The following is a 23,726-nucleotide window of genomic DNA, read 5'->3' as shown; positions in this document are numbered from 1 at the left end:
TCCACTTCTCTCACCTGCTATCCAATCATCTTATTTTTTGAAGCAGTCAAAGTAAGCTACAGACCTCAGTAACTCTAAATCTCAGTGTGGTTTTTATTTTCTCTTATCCTGATGCTAATCTAGTCACTGAATGATAACATTGGTGCTTTTAGCTAAGGACTTTTAGTTTTTTAGTATTTTGTCTTTTTGCTTGAATGAAGGTATTTTACTTGTTAGATCATTCTACTGGCAATATTATGGGGAACATGCAAAGTGGAGATGAAGAGGAATAGATTTCCATCTCAAGCTCCATTCAGCACAGTGCAGAAAATATGATACAATTACATGGTGGTAAATTCAGCTGCCTTCCTGATTATGATTTCCCTTAGACATTTCAGATTTAGGCTCCATGACATTCGAGATTCACCTATCACTCTTCAATTCTAGGGCTTACAGTAAGGAACTGAGGCATTGGTGATGGATGTATGTTCTTCACAATCTCGATCAGTATCTCTCCTGTTATGGAATCATATCAGATGTATCAGGTCCACTCTGGTCTGCGGACATGTCCTCTTCTATGCCAGCACTGGTTGAAGTGTAACTAGAGTATCATTCAGTCCTTAGAGGGTTGTTCCACTCTGTAGTCTTCAATGTGGCATCCCCTGCAAGGACAAAACCTCTGCATGCCCCTTGACATGTTTCTTAGCTCATTTTCCTTCACACAGAGCAAGGGGCAGGGAATGAGGCACAAGAACTTTTGTATGTTCTCCAGTCCCTCTTTGTGGCTGCAGGAAACATGACAGTTTTTCTTTGGTCTTCTTACACCTAGACAGACCACAACAGCATTTCCATTCTCTGGTGCCCATCCCAGGGTTGCTTGGGAGTTCTCTGCTTTTTATGGCTTCAGCCACAGGGAGAGGAAGACTGCTTTCTAATCTCAGATCCTCAACCCTAAAAAAAATTCTATTCTGCCCCCCTCACCATACACACAGAACTTTCACACCTCATCTAATACTCTTACTTCCTTTCTAAAATCTCTAGCCTGTCTCTCCTAGCCTAGAAGGTTTTATATTCACTCACTGTGCCAGGTAAAACAGGATAGCTATGTATTCTTCCAAATTTATTGTTTAATCTAGGCTCTAGATCTTGGGAGATCAGAAGCTGAGCATTACCTTATTTTGTTTTTCTTTGCATTTCAGCTGTGACTTCAATTTCCTTGGCACATAGAGTCCAAACATAGTTTGAACAGAGGAAATATGGTGGAATAACAGATTTTTTTTAGAAAAGCAAAAAGCATCACAATACTACTTAGCTCATCTCTTCATATCTGCACTGTATGGGTTCATATGTTGCCTAGAACAGTAGTTCTCAACTGGGGGCAATTTTGACCCCCCACCCACACACAGGGGACATTCAGCAGTATCTGGAGACGTTTTCATTTCTTCACGATTAGAAGAGGTGGGTGCTACTGACATTTTTGTTTTTCATAATTAGAAGAGGTGAGTGCTCCTTGCATTAGAGAGACATGCAATGTTGCTAATCAAACTACAATGCACAGGATAGTCCCCACAACAAAGAAATTTCCAGCTTTCCAGCCAAAAACAGCAAGAGTGTCAAGGTTGAAAAACTGTCATCCAAACCAATCCTTCTAAAACTGTTTGAGGGAGCCCAAGGATTCTATGAAAGGGTTATCTCAGGAGCTGAGGAGAAGATCAGTAGCCTCCCCCATCTTGTTCCAACCAGAGAAATTTTACTTTGCACATAAGTTTCCATATAAACTTTCATTTTGTGGGAAAAATGGAGGGGTTATTCACTATATTTTTTAAATCATTATAATAGATTATCCCTAGTGAAGTGTTTTCCTAATTTTTTTACAGATCATAATTTTTTAATGTAGGGGGACTAAAATGATATTTTGCCAATTAATGACATTAATAACATTTTAAAAGACTCCCATTCATTTTTACTATTATTAACCATTGTCTCATAAAAGAAATAATCCTCTCTGAGCAAAAAGACAAGAAATTTATAATTTGAGAACAAAGAACAGCAATTCGAATTGAAATATTTTAGTCTAATGGAAAACTTACAGTTGTTATTTGTGCTTTTCTCATTTGCAGCAAACCAGTAAAAATTTTATTACAGCCCAGCCTCTGTTGAGAGACTGATAAGAACCTCTGCTACAGAATCCTTCTACTCAGGGATTCAATAAATTCTTTCCGATTTTTCCTCAAAGTACTATCTCATTAATTCAGTGGCTCTTGCAAAGGTTTCTGCCCAAAACTGTAATAGTAAAGAGGCCTACATTGACAAAGACTTCTCAAATAAGCCAGAGCAGTTAGAGTTCTGAATGTGGAACCTTGGTTTTACAGATTCTAATACAGGGTAAGAGAAAAATACATTATAAGAAATCACAGTAATGTTTATATTCATAATGGATAGTTGCCTCTATTTAGTTCTCCCTCCCTTCATCTCCAATCCAAATTCCCAGGAATCAGCACCATAACAATTACCAGCAGGACTAGACTCACTAACCCAGGGTACAAGATTGACAATCAAGAGTCAGTTAAAGAATGAACAAGAGTGAAGGTAGATGACATTATATCTGAATTTGTGACTGCTGACCAAATGATTTGAGTGAAAACTTACCATTTTTATATTCATAAGCCATGAAAACAGAGACAAAGATATTCTCAAGCATTGTTCTAAGCCATGAAAACACACACATTGACATTTTCAAGCATTTTTTTTTTTTATCATGAGGAACACAACAAATTCCTGTCAGTAATGGTTGCCCAGGGCTCACAACCTGTGCAGGTAGTGGGATCTCCAACTGATTCTGTTCCATGTACACCCAGAATGAGAAGACAGGAAGGAAGCATTAGCTTTTATTTATTTATTTATTTTTTAGCTGTATTAACTGATAAAATCTACTTCTCTAGAGAGATCTCATTTGTAAATACTTAGACCATTTTATTCTCTCCCATTAGCCCTCAGCTCCATCCTCCCCCTCCCACCAGCTAACATTCACATAATGAAAATAATTTGTCAACGAACAGCTCTTAGAAGAGATAGATTAAGTCATGAAACAAAAACAATTTCTTCTACATGAATTTCAGTGATGTCATTGTATTTTACACTGCTAAGAGAACTGACATCATTATTAGTCAATATTAATGAATCTTCAAACAAATGACAATGTAGACTACAAAAATATCACAAAATAGAAGATATGTTTTTAATTCCTAAGGTTCAAAGTCTACGAAAAATTCAATATAATCATGCATAACATAACCAGATCTTATCTGGCCCCTAGAACTCACAGGGTGAATCACACATAAGGCACACACACAGCGTTTTCCAATTCTATTGTGGGCTTTGATGTATTATTGCTACTTTGCTTCATCTTTTTTTGTTTTGCATGGACATAATAATAGAGAAAAGGTGGCTAAAAATGGAAGTGAAGCAATAAAAGAAAACGACTAAAATATATTGAACTTATATTCTGGGTCAGATGTTACGTGTAACTGTTTTATTTATTCTAAAGTAGTTCTAACAGTCCTTTGAGATTAGAAAAATAATCTATGTGTGATTAAATTGGAGTTTAGAGAGGTTAAGGACCCTTTGCAAGTCCATACCTTTAACCCCAAATAAGATCACCTTCAAAGTCCCTTATCTTGCCACTCCATCATGCTGAAAGAGGGTGCATTGAACAGGCTTTTATAGTGTGCCTATCATATGATAGATGCTTAATTATGGAGTCATGGAACAGGAACTTGGAAAAAGAGGAACTTTTTAAAAAAATCATTCATTTCACAAATATTTATTGAGTACTTACCCTGTGCCAGACAGAGGCGAGGCTCCTACCTGGAAATGTTGACAAGGAATAAAAGATAAATATTAGTCAATTGCTGATAATTACTGAATCTCACCCAATCCCATTGGTCAGCTTTCCAAATAGCTTCTGCACTCCGGTTGGTAACATCACATTTTTGGGGGCATGTGATTCCCAGCAGATCTGCTTCTCCCCAGAAGCCTGCTTTCTAGGCTCACTCTGATTTCTCTGACTTTTTTCAATCACAGTTTGCATACAATCTGCAAATTACTAATTTTTTCAAGTTCAAATAATTTAGTCATTAAAAAATGGTAAGCCTTGTTTTTTATCTTTTGTAAAAGTTATATAGTGCCTAGTTCACAGAAGTTAGCCACAGGGGCCTTTTGTTTTTCTTCCTAGAAAGAAACAGAGAGCCTTAGCCCAGCCTTCTCATTTTACTGATAAAGAAACTAAAGCACAAGGAAAGGACTTGAATTTTTATACTTACAGGACTACTTACTAACAAAACTAAGACAAAAACTCAAGTCTCCTAACTCCTGGGCTAGTACTATTTGCAATTCTATGACCACTCCCCCTGCCATTTGGAATTGAGTCAATTCCCCAAATAGGGAAATCTTTCCAATTTATAGCTTTAATTATGGATATGAGAGTCACCAAATTTTCTGCCTATTCCCATGCCCATTTTCTAATTAAACAAGTGATAAAAGATGTGACTGACGTAATGAACATCAAAAAACAAGAAATAATGAAATAAGCATTATGAGGTTATGAGTTGGCTTGAGATCAATTCACTGGTCTTCATTATACTTATTCATACAAGCTTGGGTTTTATCCAGAAGAGCTCCAACTCTGTATTCTAATTCAGCACTGTGGTAGCTTCACATATTTTATGTATTTAAAAAATAGTGAGACATCTAATCCAATCAAGAATATTTAAGATCCTATATGCATAAAACATTATCACACGCAATACAGAAAAATAAACCTGTTTCAAAGATAGAGTCCCTGATATAAATAAGTTTTACAATTTTTTTTGCAAAAAAAGCAGCAGAATTTCTTTCAGGAAAGACGTGTCATTCATTCATTCATTCTCTAGTGAAATTAAGCGTCTATTATATACAAGCAGTTTATTAGGGAGACCATCAATGAAAAGGATCCAACAAAAGAAGCACAGGCATAGATGTATTCATTATTCATTATATATTGTTGCATAACTAACTACCCCAAAACCTAGTGGTTTAAAACAACAGAATTGTATTATTCCATAGTTCCAACTGGTTTGGAATTGAGTCATGACTCAGCGGGTGCCTCTGGCTCAAATCTCTCATGAGTTGAACTTATGCTGCAGGCCAGAGCTGCTATTTTATCTGAAAGCTCAACTGCACAGGAAGGGAGCTAGAAAAGGATCTGCTTCCTATCTCACTCACATAGTTATCGGCATACTTTAGTCCCTTACCATGTAGGCTTCTCCACAGGGCTGCCTTGGGACACAACTGACTTCCCTCAGGGAGAACACTCCAAGAGAGAACACCCAAAACAGAAGCCATTGTCTTTTTATAGCCTAACCTCAGAAGTGACATCCCACCATCCCATCACATCTGCACTATTCTGTTCAGTAGAAGTCGGTCAATAGGTCTAGCCCACCTTAAAAGGGAGAGAATCATAACATGGAAGGAGTCATCACTGGGGCCATGTTAGGGACTGTGTATCACCACAGAACTTGCCCATAGGAAGCTTAAAGCCTTTTATATTATAATTTTTTTTACTATGTTGTTCCATGGGTTTAAAATATAACTGGCCAATGGTAGGTTCTCAATAGACATTTGTAGAATACTAGGTGATAAATAAAAAAGGCAGACGGGCTAAACTGAGAAAGTCCTAGAATGCCTAGGTGAGTATTTTATAATTAATTTAGTGGACAAGGTAGAACCACTCATAGTTGGACCACTAAGGAGCATAATAGTTGGGGAGAACTTTTCTTCAATCTAATAATGTCATTTGCCACCAATTCTGTTCTTTCACAAGTGATGAGAAGATGGTTTCCATCTTTGTTTCTACTTTAAGGTTATCACCTATCCCAGTTTGCTGAGACTATGGGAGTTTGCAGGACATGGCACTTCAGTGCTAAAACAAGGAAAGTTCTGGGAAACCTGGGATGAGCTGGTTGTCCTACTCTACCCCCATAACTCATTTTTCCCTTCAGGAGGAACAATGGCCAAACTGATTGGTTCACATTTCCATGGGTTACCTCAAAAACTAATAGTCTCTCTCTCACCATCCTGGGCCAGCTATGCTTAGCCATGGTGGGGGGGGCTCATCTCATACTTCCACTGCATACTCGAGAAGGCTCAACCAAGTTCTCTTATCTGGGTTTGCCAACAATGAAACAGATGGTGTACACTGCTTCTTTGTGTCTGTTTCTCAACTCAACGGAAATCACAGGGAAAAGAACCAATTAAGATCTTCCATATATTTAACAATGATTGAAGCTGTATTTTCAGAGTATTTAGTGAGTATTTATAAAGTGCTAACTATGTGCCACACAAAGTATTAGAGAAAGAGAAATAAGGCAATCCTTACCCTTATGACACTCACAGCTGAATGGGAGGACAGACGTATAAACCAATTTTTAAATACAGCACATTAAGTCATAGTCAATGTCTGTCAGAAGGGTAATAAAAGTTTTGAGTGTTTCTTCAGGAGGTGATGTTTGAATCGAATCATAAGAAATGAATACAAGTTTGTGAGGCAAATATGTTAGAAAGGGCATTCTAATAAATTGAACAGCATAGAAAGACATCCAAGTATAGAAACATGAGGGAAATAACAGAAAATAATTTAAAATGTCTCCATCAGTAGGAGAATGCAGAGGCATTGCAAAAAAAAATAAAGGTAAAGTTTATCTGGGTACTGGACATTCTGGAATACTAGATTACAACTAAAGACTAAGAAACTTAAGTTACAGATTGGAAGGTGGGAAGAACAGCTATTAACTCTGAATATGGTTGGGGGCCATGCAAAAACTGGAAATAAAATGTGTATTCATTAGGGTTCTCTAGAGGAACAGAACTAATAGGAGATATATATATGATATTATATTTTATATATATAATATGATATTATATTTTATATATAATATGATATTATATTTTATATATATAATATGATATATTTTATATATAATATAATATTATATTTTATATATAATATGATATTATATTTTATATATAATATGATATTATATTTTATATAGATGATATTATATTTTATATATAATATGATATTATATTTTATATATAAGATATTATATTTTATATATAAGATATTATATTTTATATATAATATGATATTATATTTTATATATAATATACTATATTTTATATATAATATACTATATTTTATATATAATATATTATATTTTATATATATAATATACTATATTTTATATATTAATATATTATATTTTATATATAATATATTATATTTTATATATAATATATTATATTTTATATACATAATATCATATTACATTTTATATACATAATATCATATTACATTTTATATATATCATATCATATTACATTTTATATATATCATATCATATTACATTTTATATATATCATATCATATTATATTTTATATATATATCATATCATATTATATTTTATATATATCATATCATATTTTATATATATCATATTATATTTTATATATAATATCATATTATATTTTATATATAATATCATATTATATTTTATATATAATATCATATTATATTTTATATATAATATCATATTATGTTTTATATATAATATCATATTATGTTTTATATATAATATCATATTATGTTTTATATATAATATCATATTATGTTTTATATATAATATGACATTATGTTTTATATATAATATGACATTATGTTTTATATATAATATGACATTATATTTTATATATAAGATGATATATTTTATATATATAAGATGATATTATATTTTATATATAAGATGATATTATATTTTATATATAATATGATATTATATTTTATATATAATATGATATTATATTTTATATATAAGATATTATATTTATATATAATATGATATTATATTTTATATATAAGATATATTTTATATATAATATGATATTATATTTTATATATAATATGATATTATATTTTATATATATAATATGATATATTTTATATATATAATATCATATTATATTTTATATATATAATATCATATTATATTTTATATATAATATCATATTATATTTTATATATAATATCATATTATATTTTATATATAATATCATATTATATTTTATATATAATATCATATTATATTTTATATATATAATATGATATTATATTTTATATATATAGCAGTTTATTAGTATTAACTTACACGATCACAAGGTCCCACAATAGGCCATCTGCAAGCTGAGGAGCAAGGAGAGCCAGTCTGAGTCCCAAAAGTGAAGAACTTGGAGTCTGATGTCTGAGGGCAGGAAGCATCTAGCACAGGAGAAAGATGTAGACTGGGAGGCTAGGCCAGTCTAGTGTTTTCACATTTTTCTGTCTGCTTTATATTCACTGGCAGCTGATTAAATGGTGCCCACTCAGATTAAGGGTGGGTCTGCCTTTCTCAGCCCACTGACCCAAATGTTGATCTCCTTTGGCAACATCCTCACAGACACACCCAGGATCAATACTTTGTATCCTTCAATCCAATCAAGTTGACATTCAGTGTTAACCATCACAAGTCCACCTCTTGTCAACTTGAACCCATACACATCTCCTGAGATCACAAGTAATCTTCAAATAAAGATAATAATAAGGTCATAATTACACTAACATAATACAACTATCTTTTTTTACAACTGGAACACACCAATCCTCAACCCAAATACTACTACATAAAGTTAACAATACTTAAATGCTGATATGAAGTCAATAAATCTTATGTTACATGATAAAGGAAAAGGAAATAAATGAACATACTTTGTTAGTACAAGTGTATACATGTACAAACATGTTTTTAACACAAGAAGGAGGAAATACTCATGACAGTTACAGTCCTCATTTCTGCAGCTGGTCATGTGATTGTAGCTGGTATTGATGACTACCTTCTTCTACTACCCATTCTATATTCCCTTTGCCTTCAGCAAGCACCTCAGCAGGTAGTGGTTTTTTTTCTAGTGGAGTGACCCAAACCTTCATTTCTGAAGGGTCTGGGCCTTTTGTACTCCTGCCTGAATTGGGCTGTTGTAGTTTCCCATCACCTTAATCACAAGGCATGTTAATACTAAGAGATGTCCTAATGAATCTCTTGTATTCCATGCATTCTCTTCTTTACTTTTCTTGTGGAGTAGTAGACTGATTTTGTCTTGATAGTCTGGGTCAATCACTGCAGCAAACACTGTAACTTCCTTCTTAGCCTGTTGACTTAAAGGTAGGAGGAATCCAAAGTGTCCAAGTGGCAATCTTAACTTTTAGTTTAATGGAATCATTGTTGTCTCCTGGTGGCAGAGTTTCTTCCTCTGGATCTAAGACCTCTAGGCCAGCAGAACATAATGTCATGGGAACCGGAAGCAAACACTTTGCTAGCGGATCACTAGGGGTGATGGTGAGTAGTGCTACTTCCACTTTCCCCCCCTTGATTCCTGGACCCATCAATCCTGGCTATGGGAGAAACAGTATCATATATTGGATGCTGATTCAGAGCATACACAGCCTTCTGGCCAGCCGTGCAAAGTATTGTCATTGTAATTGTGACTTCAAATGACCATTCCACAGTTCTACCAATCCAGCTGCTTCAGGATGATGAGGAACATGGTAAGACCAGTGAATTCTATGAGCATGAGCCCACTGTGACACGTATTTAGCTGAGAAAGTGAGTGCCTTGGTCAGAGGCAATGCTGTGTAGAATACCATGACAGTACATATAGCATTAGTCCATGGATGGTAGTCTTGGCAGAAGCATTGCATGTAGGATAGGCAAACCCATATCTGGAGTAAATGTCTATTCCAGTGAGGACAAAACTCTGCCCTTTCCATGTTGGAAGAGGTAAAATATAATCAACCTGCCATCACGTAGCTGGCTGATGACCTTGAGGAATGGTGCCATATCGAGGGCTCAGTGTTGGTTTCTGCTGCTGACAAATTGAGCACTCAGCAGTGGCCATAGCCAGGTCAGCCTTGGTGTGGAAGTCCATGTTGCTGAGCCCATGTGTAACCTCCATCCCTGCCACCATGGCCACTTTGTTCATGGCCCATCAGATGATGACGGGGGTGACTGGGGAAAGAGGCTGAGTGGTGTCCACAGAACAGGTCGTCCTATCCACTTGATTATTAAAATCCTCCTTTGCTGAGGTGACCTGTTGGTGAGTGCTCACATAGGATACAAACATCTTCACAGTTTTTGACCACTCAGAGAGGTCCATCCACATACTTCTTCCCCAAATTTCTTCATCACTGATTTTCCAATCATGCTTCTTCCAAGTCCCTGACCATCCAGCCAAACAATTGATGACAGCCCATAAGTCGTATATAATTGCACATCTGGCTATTTCTCCTTCCAGGCAAAATACACAACCAGGCACACTGCTCAAAGTTCTGCCCACTGGGAAGATTTCCTTTCACTGCTGTCCTTCAGGAATGTCCTAGAAAGGGGCTGTAGTGCTACAGCCATCCACTTTCAGGTGGTGCCTGCATATTGTGCAGAACAATCTGTAAACCAGGCCCTAGTCTTCTCTTCCTCTGTCAGCTGTTCATAGGAAATTCCCCCTGAGGCCATCAGTGAAGGCTAGGGGAGAGAAGGCAGGGTGGCAGGAGTGGAGACCATGGACATTTGAGACACTTCATCATGTAACTTACTTGTGCCTTCAGGACCTGCTAGAGCCCAATCATGTATATACTACTTCCATTTGATGATGGAATGCTGCTGTGCATGACCCACTTTATGACTACATGGGTCAGAAAGCACCCAGTTCATGATAGGCAGTTCAGGTCACATGGTGACTTGATGACTTATAGTCAAACATTCACCAAAGCTCAGTAAAAGGCCAAGAACTGTTTCTCAAAAGGAGAGTAGTTATCTGCAGAAGATGGCAGGGTCTTGTTCCAAAACGCTAGAGGCCTCCACTGTGATTCACCTATGGGGGCCCGCCAAAGGCTCCAAACAGCATCCCTGTCTGCCACTGACAACTCAACAACCATTGGATCGGTTGGATCATATGGCCCAAGTGGCAGAGTAGCTTGCACAGCATCCTGGATCTGTTGCAGAGCATTCTCCTGTTCTGGACCCCACTCAAAACTGTCAGCCTTTCAGGTCACTCAATAAATGGGCTGGAGTAACACACCCAAATGAGGAATACATTGCCTCCAAAATCCAAATAGGTCCAGTAGGCACTGTGCCCCTTTCTTGGTTGTAGGAGGGGCCAAGTGCAGCAACCTATCCTTCACCTTAGAAGGAATATCTCGACAGGTCCCACACCACCAGACCCTTAGAAATTTTACTGAGGTAGAAGATCCCTGAATTTTAATCAGGTTTATTTCCCAAACTCTGGCAAGCAAATGTCTCACCAATAGTCCAGTGTGTTTGCTACTTCTTGCTGACTGGATCCAATCAGCATAATGTCATCAATGTAATGGACCAACGTGATATCTTGTGGAAGCAAAAAGCAATCAAGTTATCTCCCAATAAGATTATGACACAAAGCCAGAGAGTTGACATGCCCCTGAAGTAGGACAGTAAAGGTATATTGCTGTCCTTGCCAGCTGAAAGTAAATTGTTTCTGGTGGGCCTTATGGACAGGAATGTAGAAAAAGGCATGTGCCAAGTCAATGGGTGCATACCAGGTACCAGGAGATGTGTTAATTTGCTCAAGCAAGAAAACCACATCTTGTACAGCAGCTGCAACTGGAGTCACCACTTAGTTAAGCTTACAATATCATTCTCCAAGATCCATCTGTCTTCCACACAGGCCAATTAAGAGAGTTGAATGGGAATGTGGTGGGCATCACCACCCCTGCATCTTTCAAGTCCTTGAAGGTGGCACTAATCTTCACAATCTCTCCAGGTATGCAACATTGTTTCTGATTTACTATTTTTCTAGGTAGAGGCAGCTCTAATGGCTTCCATTTGGCCTTTTCCACCCTAATATCCCTCACCCTACCAGTCACGGAGCCAATGTGTGGGTTTTGCCAGCTAAGTATGTCTATGCCAATTATGCATTCTGGCCCTGGGGAAATGACCACAGGATGAGTGCAAGGACCCACTGTAAGTCGTACCTGAGCTAAAACTCTATTAATTACCTGACCTTCATAAAACCCTAGTTTAACTAGAGGACCACAGTGACATTTTGGGTCCCCTGGAATCAACGTCAGCTCAGAGCCAGTGTCCAGTAGTCCCCGAAATGTCTGATCATTTCCCTTTCCCCAGTGCACAGTTACCCTGGTAAAAGGCTGGAGATCTCCTTGGGGGAAGATGGGAGAAAGATTAACAGCATAAATTGTCGATAGTGTAGTAGGGTCCCCTTCATAAGGGGACCCAGCCTCCCCTTCATTCAAGGGGTTCTGGGTCTGTAAACTGGCTCAAGTCTAGAAATTGATTGAGGGACCTTGGTTCTGTGTTCATAATTCAAATTAGTCTTTTGTTCATAAAACCTAGAAATTTTTCTGTGTATATAAATTAAGTAGGAATGTTGTAAGCTTCCTCTCAATTTCATGGTGTTCTAGAAACACCATGATTAATTAGCCAATGCTAGAGCACTACAGGAGTCAGACTATTATAAATGCTGCTTTGTCTCTGCTGTTCATTACAGTAGGTATGCCCACCTTGCCTTTGATGGTTGAGTGCTGCCACTTGGCCCCTGCCACCTCAGGATCCAATTATTCCTGTTGTATTTAAATTTTGTAGTTGAGTGACTGCAGTTCCCACTGTTAGATCTGACATAGAGAGAAGAGCAATTACAGCGGTCTTCAAAGACGCAGGTGCTGCCCTCACAAATCTATTTCACAAGGCATTGGTCAGGGTATATTTTCTGGACCCTCCAAGCTGGGATGAGTAGGTCTAAAGTGATTAATCCACTCCACCCATCCCAATCTCCCTGAGCCTTTGGATCCCTTCCTCTACATTAAACCAAGGGAGATCAGGCAGTTCCAACTTACAGTGGGCCATCTTTTAATCCATATTTCAGCCAACCAGGCAAATAATCTATTAGAATCTTTTTTAATTCCCCAAGCTGCAATATTAAATGCAGAGTTTCTACTTAGTGGGCCCAAATCAATAAATTCAGCCTGATCCAACTTTATGTTCCTTCAACCGTTATTCCACACCTTAATATCCATTTCCATGCCTTTTCTCCAAATTTCTGCTTGTATAAATTAGAAAACTCAATCAATTCTTTTCTAATGTATCTCACCTACTCATGGGTCATACTTTCAACTTCACCTCTAGGGGGCCTTCTGGGAATTTAGTCTAGTTATAGGTCTAGAAGCAAACAGGGGTGTTGGGGGTGGCTCCTGAAGAGAATCAACATTATCTTGCCTGGCAACTGCCTCAGGGGAGGCCATCACTGTTGCCTCAGGCAGCACAGGGTTTATCTCCTCAGATAAAGGTGGAAAGGCTGATGGCAGCATGGGTCTGAGAGGGGATGCTGCCACTACTGGGGATGGGGAAACTGTTTCTTTGGGCAAAAAAGTTTCATCAGAGCTTACAAACTCAGTGTCCCCAGCTTCAGCAGGGTCCTCCCACACATCCCATTCTCTTCCAATCAATGTCCTCACTTTAACAGTAGACACCTGGTGAGGCTGTGAATACATCTTTTGTTGCAGGTCAGCCACTCACATGATAAGAGTTTGTGTCTGTTTTTCCACAATTTCAGCTCTTTCTCTTTAGGAGATAAGACTCTCACTCAGGGAAATCTTAGAAGATTTGAGGCTCTGTATCTGCTTCTGAAGCCATGAGTTAGAATCTTTGAGCTTATTTTCTTTTATCACTTTGTCCATTGAACTTAGGAGCAACCAATCAGCCTCATTATGTTCCTTGGTTCTCTAAATATGGTCAAAGTCATTATGTATAGAATCACTAAACTTCTTGCCTCTCATGAGTGGTGAAACAGGAGTGTCAAATGCATTTATTTTGCATAACTCTCTAAACAGTTCATGCCAAGGAGTATCAGTCTTCTCCATACTATTAGAAGTAGAATCCTTAGCATTTTGGGGTCTAATCATATTAAGCAGCCAATTCCAGAAACCCCAAAACCAACAAAAGAACTCTGTCCTTAATACACTGTTCCTCTAGAACCACCCCTGGTTCCAAGATCTGTATTAGTCATGGTTCTCTAGAGGTACAGAACTAATAAGATAGATATATATTTAAAGGGGAGTCTATTAAGTATTAATTCACACTATCACAAGGTCCCACAATAGGCCATCTGCAAGCTGAGGAGGAAGGAAAGCCAGTCCAAGTCTCAAAACTGAAGAACTTGGAGTTTGATGTTCAAGGGCAGGAAGCATCCAGCACAGAAGAAAGTTACAGGCTGGGAGGCTAGGCCAGTCTAGTCTTTTCACATTTTTCTGCCTGCTTTATATTCTAGCTGTACTGGCAGCTGATTAAATGGTGCCCACCCAGATTAAGGGTGGATCTGCCTTTCCCAGTCCACTGACTCAAGTTAATCCCCTTTGGCAACACCCTCACAGATACACCCAGGATCAATGTTTTGCATCCTTCAATCCAATCAAGTTGACACTCAGTGTTAACCATCACAAAGTGGTTGTCACTGTATGAAATGAGGAGAACAAATTGGACAGATACAGGTAGGGAACAGAATCTTCAGGACTCTCCCACCAGAGATGGAGAAATAAAAGCACAAGAATCAAAGATGACACCAAGACATTTATTCTGGGAGACCAAGGAAGGAGAAGTGCTCTCAACAGAACTAAGAAAGTGAGAAGCAGCCAGCCTTCTGAAAACTCATTCAGTAAAATAAATGTTGATTTTGGTGGGGGGTTGGTAGAGCACATAAGTCTGGATGTGGAACAAGCAATTGAAAATGTAGGCATAGGTCATAGAAGAGACAGCAGGGCAACAGATACAGGTGTGCCTAGAGATGATGGGTGATCAATGATCCCCAAACATCTCGAGAGATGATATTTTTTTAAAAGGCAGAGACTGAATATTTAGAAAAGCCAACATTTTCTAAACAGAAAAAAATACAACCCTTTGAAATAAGCAGTGAAGAGAAGCAGTTCAGCAGTGTAACTTACAAGAAGGAAGGGAGACTTTCAAGAAAGCAGAGATGGTCAGTAGGACTGAGATATTGAAGATGTTGGGGATTATATGGTGGCTATGAGAGTGTGGCCATTCATGAACAGTCTTGGCAGAGAGGCAAATAAAGGTAGCACATGTGTGATAAATGAGGAGAAAATGGTGGAGTTGCAGGATAGATAAAACTTATCACAAGTACTTTTTTTTTTTTTAGCTTAGCAAGATTTATGAAGAAAACTCCTTCAGATTATTTGGCTATCTATGCAAAACATCATTTGTGAACAATATCAAATATTAAACCTAAATTTCATCTAATTATTTGTCTATCTATCCAAATAAGCACAATGCCGGGTATTAGGAATACAAAAACAAGAGTTGATTGGTGATGTTTACCTTCAGGAAGGCCTTCCTGCTGTTAGTCACAGACTAAAATACAAGTAAAGATGCCCAAAATATGGCAGTTGCTATAGCAAATCACAGAGGACAAAAGAAGTTCAAAGAACAAACTGGAGTTTCCTTCAGGGCTTAGGGCTTACTAACATTTCCCCCTCAAAAAAAGAAAAAAAAAAAAAAAGACTGCAAAATGTTGATTCACTCACAGTAGAGTGAAAACCAGAATAGGTTCCAGTGACACGAAGTTGTTAGACCCTCATAAATATGCCAAATAGCAATGAACAATCTCAGACAATAGAAGATAAAGAATTTGAATTTTAAAAGCTGCGGCAACAAGTGACTCAAAAAACTGAGGGACTAAACAAGCAATCTTCTGTTCTTTTCATCAAAAACACTCTTTTTGCTTTTAACTGCAATCGGTGACTACTGACTAATAGAAAATGTGTAGGAATACAGTTTAAGGGTTGTATGTTACTGTAGATAACACTCATAGGATCTTGCTACTTAGAGGTCTTACAAAGGTGTTGTCAAATAGATAAGGTCTGATACAGTTCAAGCATGAAAACCATATGATTTATCTGTATAGCCACAGCACAAGCTAAGGATAGAAGCTGGGATTCTTCCTTCTGCAAAGCAGAAACAAGGCAAGATTGCTAATGTCATCCTGACTCACCAAGTGCAGCCAAGACTGTTCCTTTCAGCAAAATTGCTGAACTGTGTGGTTGAGGCTGGATGATTTTCACACAAAGGGACTCTTCCACACACACGGCTCTCCAACAGCAGAAGAATCTGTGAGGCTACAACAGATGTGCCCTATTGAAGAATCCCCTCCACATGGGCAGGTGCCAGAAGAACAAGTGGAAGAACAGATCAGCCCAGCAGGGGCCACTTGTGGTGGAAGAAAATGAACTTACAGGCCTCAGCTTAAATCTGCCAGACCTGGTGTTCACAAAGCTGTGAAACAGAAAGGAGAAATATTCAATTATCCATTATCATATAGACAGTACACCTTTCTCAGCACTCCTCAGGCTTCATGTCATCTGCAATTATTACTGTCATGGCCAATTAGCACTAAAGACAAGCCACAACACACCAGCACTATACTACCCAATAGAGCTTACAGGCACCCAAACCCTGCTAGGCAGTATCTACTGTAGTTTAGAGACAGTTAGGCTGCCCAGGTACTTCCCCTTCCTAAGGTGGGGAGAAGGACGATGAAAACAAATAAATCACACCTGGGAAGGTCTTCCTCCTTAGGAGAGGGTCGGGGCTTCCCACGTCATCAGCTGAAGAGGGTTTACAGAGGAGACTAAGCAGAAAAATTACCCCATCCCCCTACACCCTTCAAACATGGAGTATGAAAAGGTAAACATATGTAGCTAAATGTTTTGTGAGGCTTCAGGTAAAGAACTCTAAGAGAATGTCTATGTCCAAGGTAAGAAGCACCATTTCAGGCAACTACATGAGGCTATGATTCCCATCATGCCCTGGAATCTACAGATTTTACAGTTGAAAGGGCTTTGTACGACTTATCTGCTTGAACTGCTTAATTCTACAGGTTAAAAAACTGAGACCCAGAGAAATAATACATTTAATATGACACAGAAATGATTCAAATATCTAAGATGATGTTTATCTAGTTTTATTTACTCTGGACAACAAAAATCTTGGCCCTGCTAATTACTAAGCTTGTAAAGTCAAGTGGAGGATTTGTGGGAAGTGGCTGGCCCCATATTCTTTAATAAGAAGAATATAAACTTCCTAAAGAAATTTAATATAATGGTATAATAATAAATTCTAATGTCAGTCTCCAGACCCTTCACACCAGGAAGAGGTGATACTTGGATCTAGTTCTTCCGGGTCTCCCTCATGTTCCTCATAACCACACCCCATGTGATGGGGCACGAACTGGGGTGAAGGAAGAGGTGATACCTGGATCTAGTTCTTCTGGGTCTCCCTCATGTTCCTCATATCCACACCCCATGCGATGGGGCATGAACTGGGGTGTCCATTACTTGCTGCAGGGTCTCCAGTACCGGATTCAGGTAATGAGTCACCTTTATATTTTAGCTTCAAAATGGCATTCTAACTTAAGCATAATTTGAGGATTTCAGCTTCTCTGGAGACATCTTTTGGTGCTGTGGTTATAGGAAGGCGCCTTTGTTAAGCAGAGTAGGCGTAGGTGGTACAGTGACACTTGTCTCTTTTTCTGAAAAGAGTTTGATGATCACAGTAGCATCTTGTAGAGATGCAAATATTAAATAAAATAATACAGAGAAGAGTGTTTCAAAAAGTTTGAGCTCTCTAAATGTTAGCTATTTATTTTGTCTTAAAGTGAAAATAACCTGTCTTTATATATATATACCTTAAGATAAAATTTCCTGTATCGACATCTCCCAGAAAATGGTACCTTGGGCACTACTTCTTAGTCATTACATGATTGATATAATAGGTGCTCCAAATAATTACTTGGCAAATTGGGAAGAGTCCATAGTATCTTCCTTTAATCTAGGTGTTTTTAGGGAGTCATCCTTTCTACAACCGACTCCCAGTTTTGTAAGATGTCAGTTCCAGTGTTCTCTTGCCAAGGGATACAAATCTACATCCACAATCATAACTCCAGGTTTCTCTTTCCTGTTGCCCACAGATATAATGAATTTGGCAGAGCCTAGATTGTAGTTTTCTATGACTGAGTGGGCCTGTATTCCACTTCTACTTTGAGGCCAACTGCCACTTAACTGTGGTACAAATCTGTGATTCTGATATTGTAATAAGTGAGGCCCACAGCTTTTTGACAGTAAGTATGTTTTAAATTTTTTTTTTTTTTTTTTTTTTTTGAGGCAGAGTCTCACTCTGTTGCCCAGGCTGGAGTGCAGTGGTGCAATCTTGGCTCACTGCAACCTCAGCCTCCCAGGTTCAAGCAATTCTCCTGCCTTAGCCTCCCGAGTAGCTGGGACTACAGGCACACACCGCCACACCCGGCTAAATTTTTTGTATTTCAGTAGAGACGGGGTTTCACCCTGTTGCCCAGGCTGGTGGCAAACTCCTGAGCTCAGGCAATCTGCCCGCCTCGGCCTCCCAAAGTGCTGGGATTACAGGCATGAGCCATGGCAACTGGCCTGTTTTAAATTTTTTAAGTAAGCAAGACAGAGAGGAAGAGAGAGAGCCTTACTGTATTATCCAAGGGCAGTGATGAGCATGTGGTTATGAAGTGAGCTCAGTGTGCTTGTCCTTGCATCTAGCAAATACTATACATGCTCTATTTCTCCACTAAACTCATGACTAAATGGGGACTGTCAAATAAGTGAGGATATTGGGACAGTTCCTATCACCTACCACAGGACACACTCAGGTCAAAAACTGCATTCAAAGAAACATGTCCAGCCTCTAGCCATTTATTTCAGTCTTTTTGTTCTAACAGATACTTTCTTATATACCATATAAGAAAGCAATTTACAAAGGAAGAGATCAATAAGGAATATGTATTCTCAAAAGCTTACCTAAATTTTCATTTACTAGCTGATTTACACCAGAACACTTCAAGTATTCCACCAACTTGAACACCAAGTTCTATCAAGTTTAGTTCAAGTATTTGAAGGATTATTTTTGAAGGCTATTCATTTAGTTGAACTATTCACTAAAGAAACAAACATAATTATTACAACAAGCAACTTTTATATATTCCAAACCAGCTTAGTTTGGTTTACTATAAGCCAACATCTTTGACTTGTTATTGCTTTTATATTTCATTCCAATAGTTTAAAAAATACATAAAATAATCTTTTACATTTTAACATGCCAAAAGTTTATATTCTGAAAGTACTTGGCCAGGCACAGTGGCTCATGCCTGTAATCCCAGCAGTTTGGAAGGCCAATGTGGAAGGCCAGACTCCTGGTGCTTGAGCCCAGGAGTTCAAGACCAGCCTGGGTAACATGGCAAAACTCCATCTCTACCCAAAAAAAAAAAAAAAAAAAAAAACAGAAATTGGCCAGGTGTGGTGGTGCTTGCCTGTAGTTCCAGCTACTTGGGAGGCTGAAGTGGGAGGACCACTTGAGCCTGGGAGGTTGAGGTTGCAGTGAGCAAACATGGCACCACTGCACCTGGGCAACAGAGTAGACCTTATCTCAAAAAAAAAAAAAACCAAAAAAACTAAAGAAATTTGAAAAATGCATTTGAATATTAATCTATTGTTTTGTGCATAGTTATATGAATTACATTCACTTATGTAAATTAAGTATATAGATTCATTGCCTTAAATCACACACAGGAAAATATTAACATGTATAGAGTAGCTTTTACAGAACAGTAGAAGTATGACAGATTAATCATATCAGAAAAATTAATCATTGAAGAAATTAAGAGTTTTTTTTTCTTTTCCTTCCTCTTCTGGACCTAAAGAATATCCATTTCTATATCTCCTTTGTTCTGCCCCCATCCTGTGGCCACAGTTCTCTTATAAATCCAGAACTTCTTGGCATCTTCCTCCCCATGTGAAAAAGGATTTTATGGGCTGGAAGTGATCCCAAAGAGATTTTGCAAGATGAAGTTGGGCTCAGTAGTGGTAGATCCTGGATCAGCACCTCTCACATTCCTCTCAGTAGTGTATGCCCTGACTTAGATAGGGTAATACTACAATTAATAAAACCTTTGGTGCTTTTGCATTTTCTATCTCTTTGTATCAAATCAGATAAAAAAATAAGAAATATATAATACAATCAAGAACACTTAAGAAGAAACACTTTCAAGCTATACATATGATAGATCTTAATGGCCCCATTGGTTAGTGATCAGTCACTTTGATGTGAGCAAAGGAAAAGAAGGAAAAGAGAAAACAATCTATAACTGTGAACATATAGATAAAAATAAGTCTGAGTTTCACTTTTACCATTTTCTCTCCCCTTTAATGACTCCATCATTTTTGCATTAAAATATACATAACATAAAATTTAATATTTTAACTATTTTTAAATGTACAGTTCAGTGGCATTAAGTACATTCACATTGTTGTGCAACCATCCTACCATTCATCTCTAGAAATTTTTTATCTTGCAAAACATAAACTGTGTACCCTTTAAACAATAACCCCATCTTTTTGTTTTAATTTTCTTAATGGCCAACATGTGTCAGTCAACCAAACTTTTTAGCATTTGCTGTCTACTTATCTAGTAAGGAGGGAAATTGGAGATGATGTGTCTGCCCCCAGGGAGTTGACATGTTACAACAGAAAGTTGGACAAAAACACCATCTCATAAAGCCAGTCATTGAGCACACACCTGACACTTAAGCAGGTGCTACATTAAGTGAGTTTCAAAGTAGAATAGCTGATAGTTTAGTTTCAAATTTCCCACTCACAATTCAAAATACACAGCTCTAATTCAGAGGAATATGCTGTTTTTAAAAACGATGACTCCTTTCAATAAGAAGAAATAGTGCTGCTATTTTAACCACACTTCTCAGTATGTTATTTTTGAAGGTTAATTGGTCTTTATTTTACAAATCCTCTGGGGTAGTTTTAGGTCAACTGAGACAGGCATTGACAATTCCTGAAAATCCCAAAGCATCTCCACATGTTTCTTAAACTATTGTTGGCTGCTGTGAGCAGGAGTGAGGCTAAGTGGGAATCCCTGTATTCTTGGACCTATATGTAGGCCACAAGTCATTCTGATTTCTAAATCTGTCATATCAGAATGTGACAAATAGCACTTCAAAATTTCCAGGCCCAGCCTAAGAGGTTAAAATACAATTTGCCCTTAATAATAAACATTGCATTTGTCTGAAAATTGGCTGTACCACTCAAAAACAAACAAACACCTCTTATTCACCTTTCTCTCTCAGGAGGTCAGCATTGAAAAGCTATAGTTTAATTTCTCTTTTTTAAATGGGAACCAGGTGTTGTATGCGTGTGTGTGTGTGTGTTTTTAAAATTATTGTTATTACATGGCACCAAACAGAAATGGACATGCTCATATATTCCAAGTTGACTATTTGTGTTCTCTTTGCTAGTGATCATTAATTTCATTTGGACAGTTATTCATGTAAGCAATTTGCCACTACGATGACTGAGAAAAAATACTGAAGCAATAGGTTTTTAAAATGTTAATACATGGAAAGAGATATAAATCTCTTGCAAAACATATTTCTTCAAGTTTTATATTTAGTCTCTGGTGATATAAACCATAAAATTGTGCTAGCTAGTCCAAACTGTTTTTATTGAAATCTTGGTTTGGGAAAACAAGGATTGAATCTCTTAAAAGCTCATTTGGAGTACAAATATTTGAGCTCTAGCTATAGTAAATCTATAAAGATATCTAGAATTCAGGAAGATAACACCAATGGAAAAACAAATTTCTTTGGTTCAATTTTCTTATGGAAAATGACATACATGCTGCTTTAAATAGCTGCTGCTGCTTCATGAAATACCTCAAGAAAGGATCTATTTGAAAGGTTTTTGTTCAGCATGCTGTACTTCTGCTGGTGCCTCGAGACTGTTACTGAATTTATATGGAAATGAAAGATGGAGACAGCAATGCAAACCTAGTGTTTTACAAACTCACCTTTGTCCGGCCTCACATAAAGCTGTGCAATTGACCTCATTAGATCTGTCACTTGCTGGTTTATTTCTGGGCCTCTCTCTAGCTTAAAATAACATCAGAACTATCCCCAGACACCTTTCTAATAGAAAATATATCACTGGAACAGGATAATCTGGACCCCATGGCATAAAGCAATAGTGCAGAGGAGTTATGGTCACCTAAGAGGAGCAAAGGGACATCTTCTGATTGGGTTGAACTTACTTAGACATTGCTACCTTTCAACTTCTTCATCTAGTCTAGCTCTCACAGGATTTTTTTGTTGTTGTTGTTGTTGTTTTGTTTTATTTATTTATTATTATTATTATTATTATTATTATACTTTAGGTTTTATGGTACATGTGCGCAATGTGCAGGTAAGTTACATATGTATACATGTGCCATGCTGGTGCGCTGCACCCACTAACTCATCATCTAGCATTAGGTATATCAATTATCCTGCCTTTGAAAAAATTATGTCTCTCTGCTGGACAAAACATACTGTATTCTTAATGTTGAGAAATGGCTTGGAAAAGAGGTCCAGTCCAACATCTTATATTATAAATGAAGAAACTGAGACCTAACGTGTTTAATGACATATGAGCCAAAAACTAGCCCTAGTATGCTGATTATCTGTCTATTGTCTTTTCTTATAAGTCATTTATAGAATTATGGCATTTATTTGGTATGTCTCCATGGAAAAGTAATTCTTTTAAAATATAATAGGGACTAGAAAATCTCTCTATACATAAGGGTATAAACTATATCCCCAAAAGGGTTCTTGTTTTCTTTAATTCTTTTAAACTATCTTTTACTATCTGTAAACATTAACTTCCCCTCAACAAGCCAGTCTAGAAAAATAAATTTTTCTATCACATTTTGTCAAATTGAATCATACATTAATTGAAAGCTTAAAGAATTATTGTAATCACTTACTATTTTCCTTTAATGATTTTCAAATTTTGAGATGGAGCCAAATACCTTTCTGAGTAAATAAAAAATAGAGCAATTTACAGAAGTGATAGATATTTGGCAAGATTTGCAGGTAAAATGGGTTTTCAAAATGTACGTGTTTGAGTGGATTCTCTTATGGGATATACTTAAAGACATCACACTTAAAAGGAAGCTTGAAGCAATATCATGTTCATAAAAATTAACTGCTCTCTTACCTAATGTACAAGACCTGAATTCATGTTTAAAATGCTTCTCTCATAGCTGCTTTCAGAGTTGGCTAAAATTTTACAATAAATTTTTGTAATGATACAATCATAAGATTTAAAGAATCATCAAAGGGCCTAATTTTTACTTCTTTATATAATTTCTGTACTCCAAAGGTGGTTTTTCACTTAAGAGATAGCACTATCTATAAAAGCAAGCTATGGCCCTGGTATGATTTATTCTTTTCATTTATCCAGTCATTTTAGAGTCAGGGATTCAGTAGGGAGGAGATGACACACTCAGCAGGTGTAATTAAGAAGAATGCAATAAAGGGACTATTCACTAAGATGCAGGCAGAGTTAAGGGTAACTAGCAAGGAATGGTGCCTTCCATTGGCCAAGCTCAAGCAGAAGCAACGGAGAGCAAGAGAAGCCTGCTGTGAAGTCCATAGAAGTCTGCTTCGGTTTACAAGTGCACAAAGCAAGGCAGAGGGGTAGAGAAGGGGAGGATGAAGAGTG

At 37.3% G+C, this 23,726-nt stretch overlaps 1 long non-coding RNA gene across 1 annotated transcript in view; it reads right to left on the bottom strand.

Moving 5' to 3' along the window:
- LOC134761521 (uncharacterized) overlaps positions 1-23,726 on the bottom strand; it is a 379,933-nt gene that overhangs the window by 190,741 nt on the left and 165,466 nt on the right. Inside the window, exon 4 of the long non-coding RNA XR_010140221.1 lies at positions 3,818-3,842. This is a non-coding gene — a long non-coding RNA (uncharacterized LOC134761521). The remainder of the gene's footprint in view (positions 1-3,817; positions 3,843-23,726) is intronic.

Source organism: Pongo abelii, chromosome 5 (genome assembly GCF_028885655.2).
Source record: "Pongo abelii isolate AG06213 chromosome 5, NHGRI_mPonAbe1-v2.0_pri, whole genome shotgun sequence".
In the NCBI taxonomy this organism is placed as follows: Eukaryota; Metazoa; Chordata; class Mammalia; order Primates; family Hominidae; genus Pongo; species Pongo abelii.
Note: the sequence above shows the minus strand (reverse complement) of the source record. Positions and strands in the feature narration are given on the sequence as shown.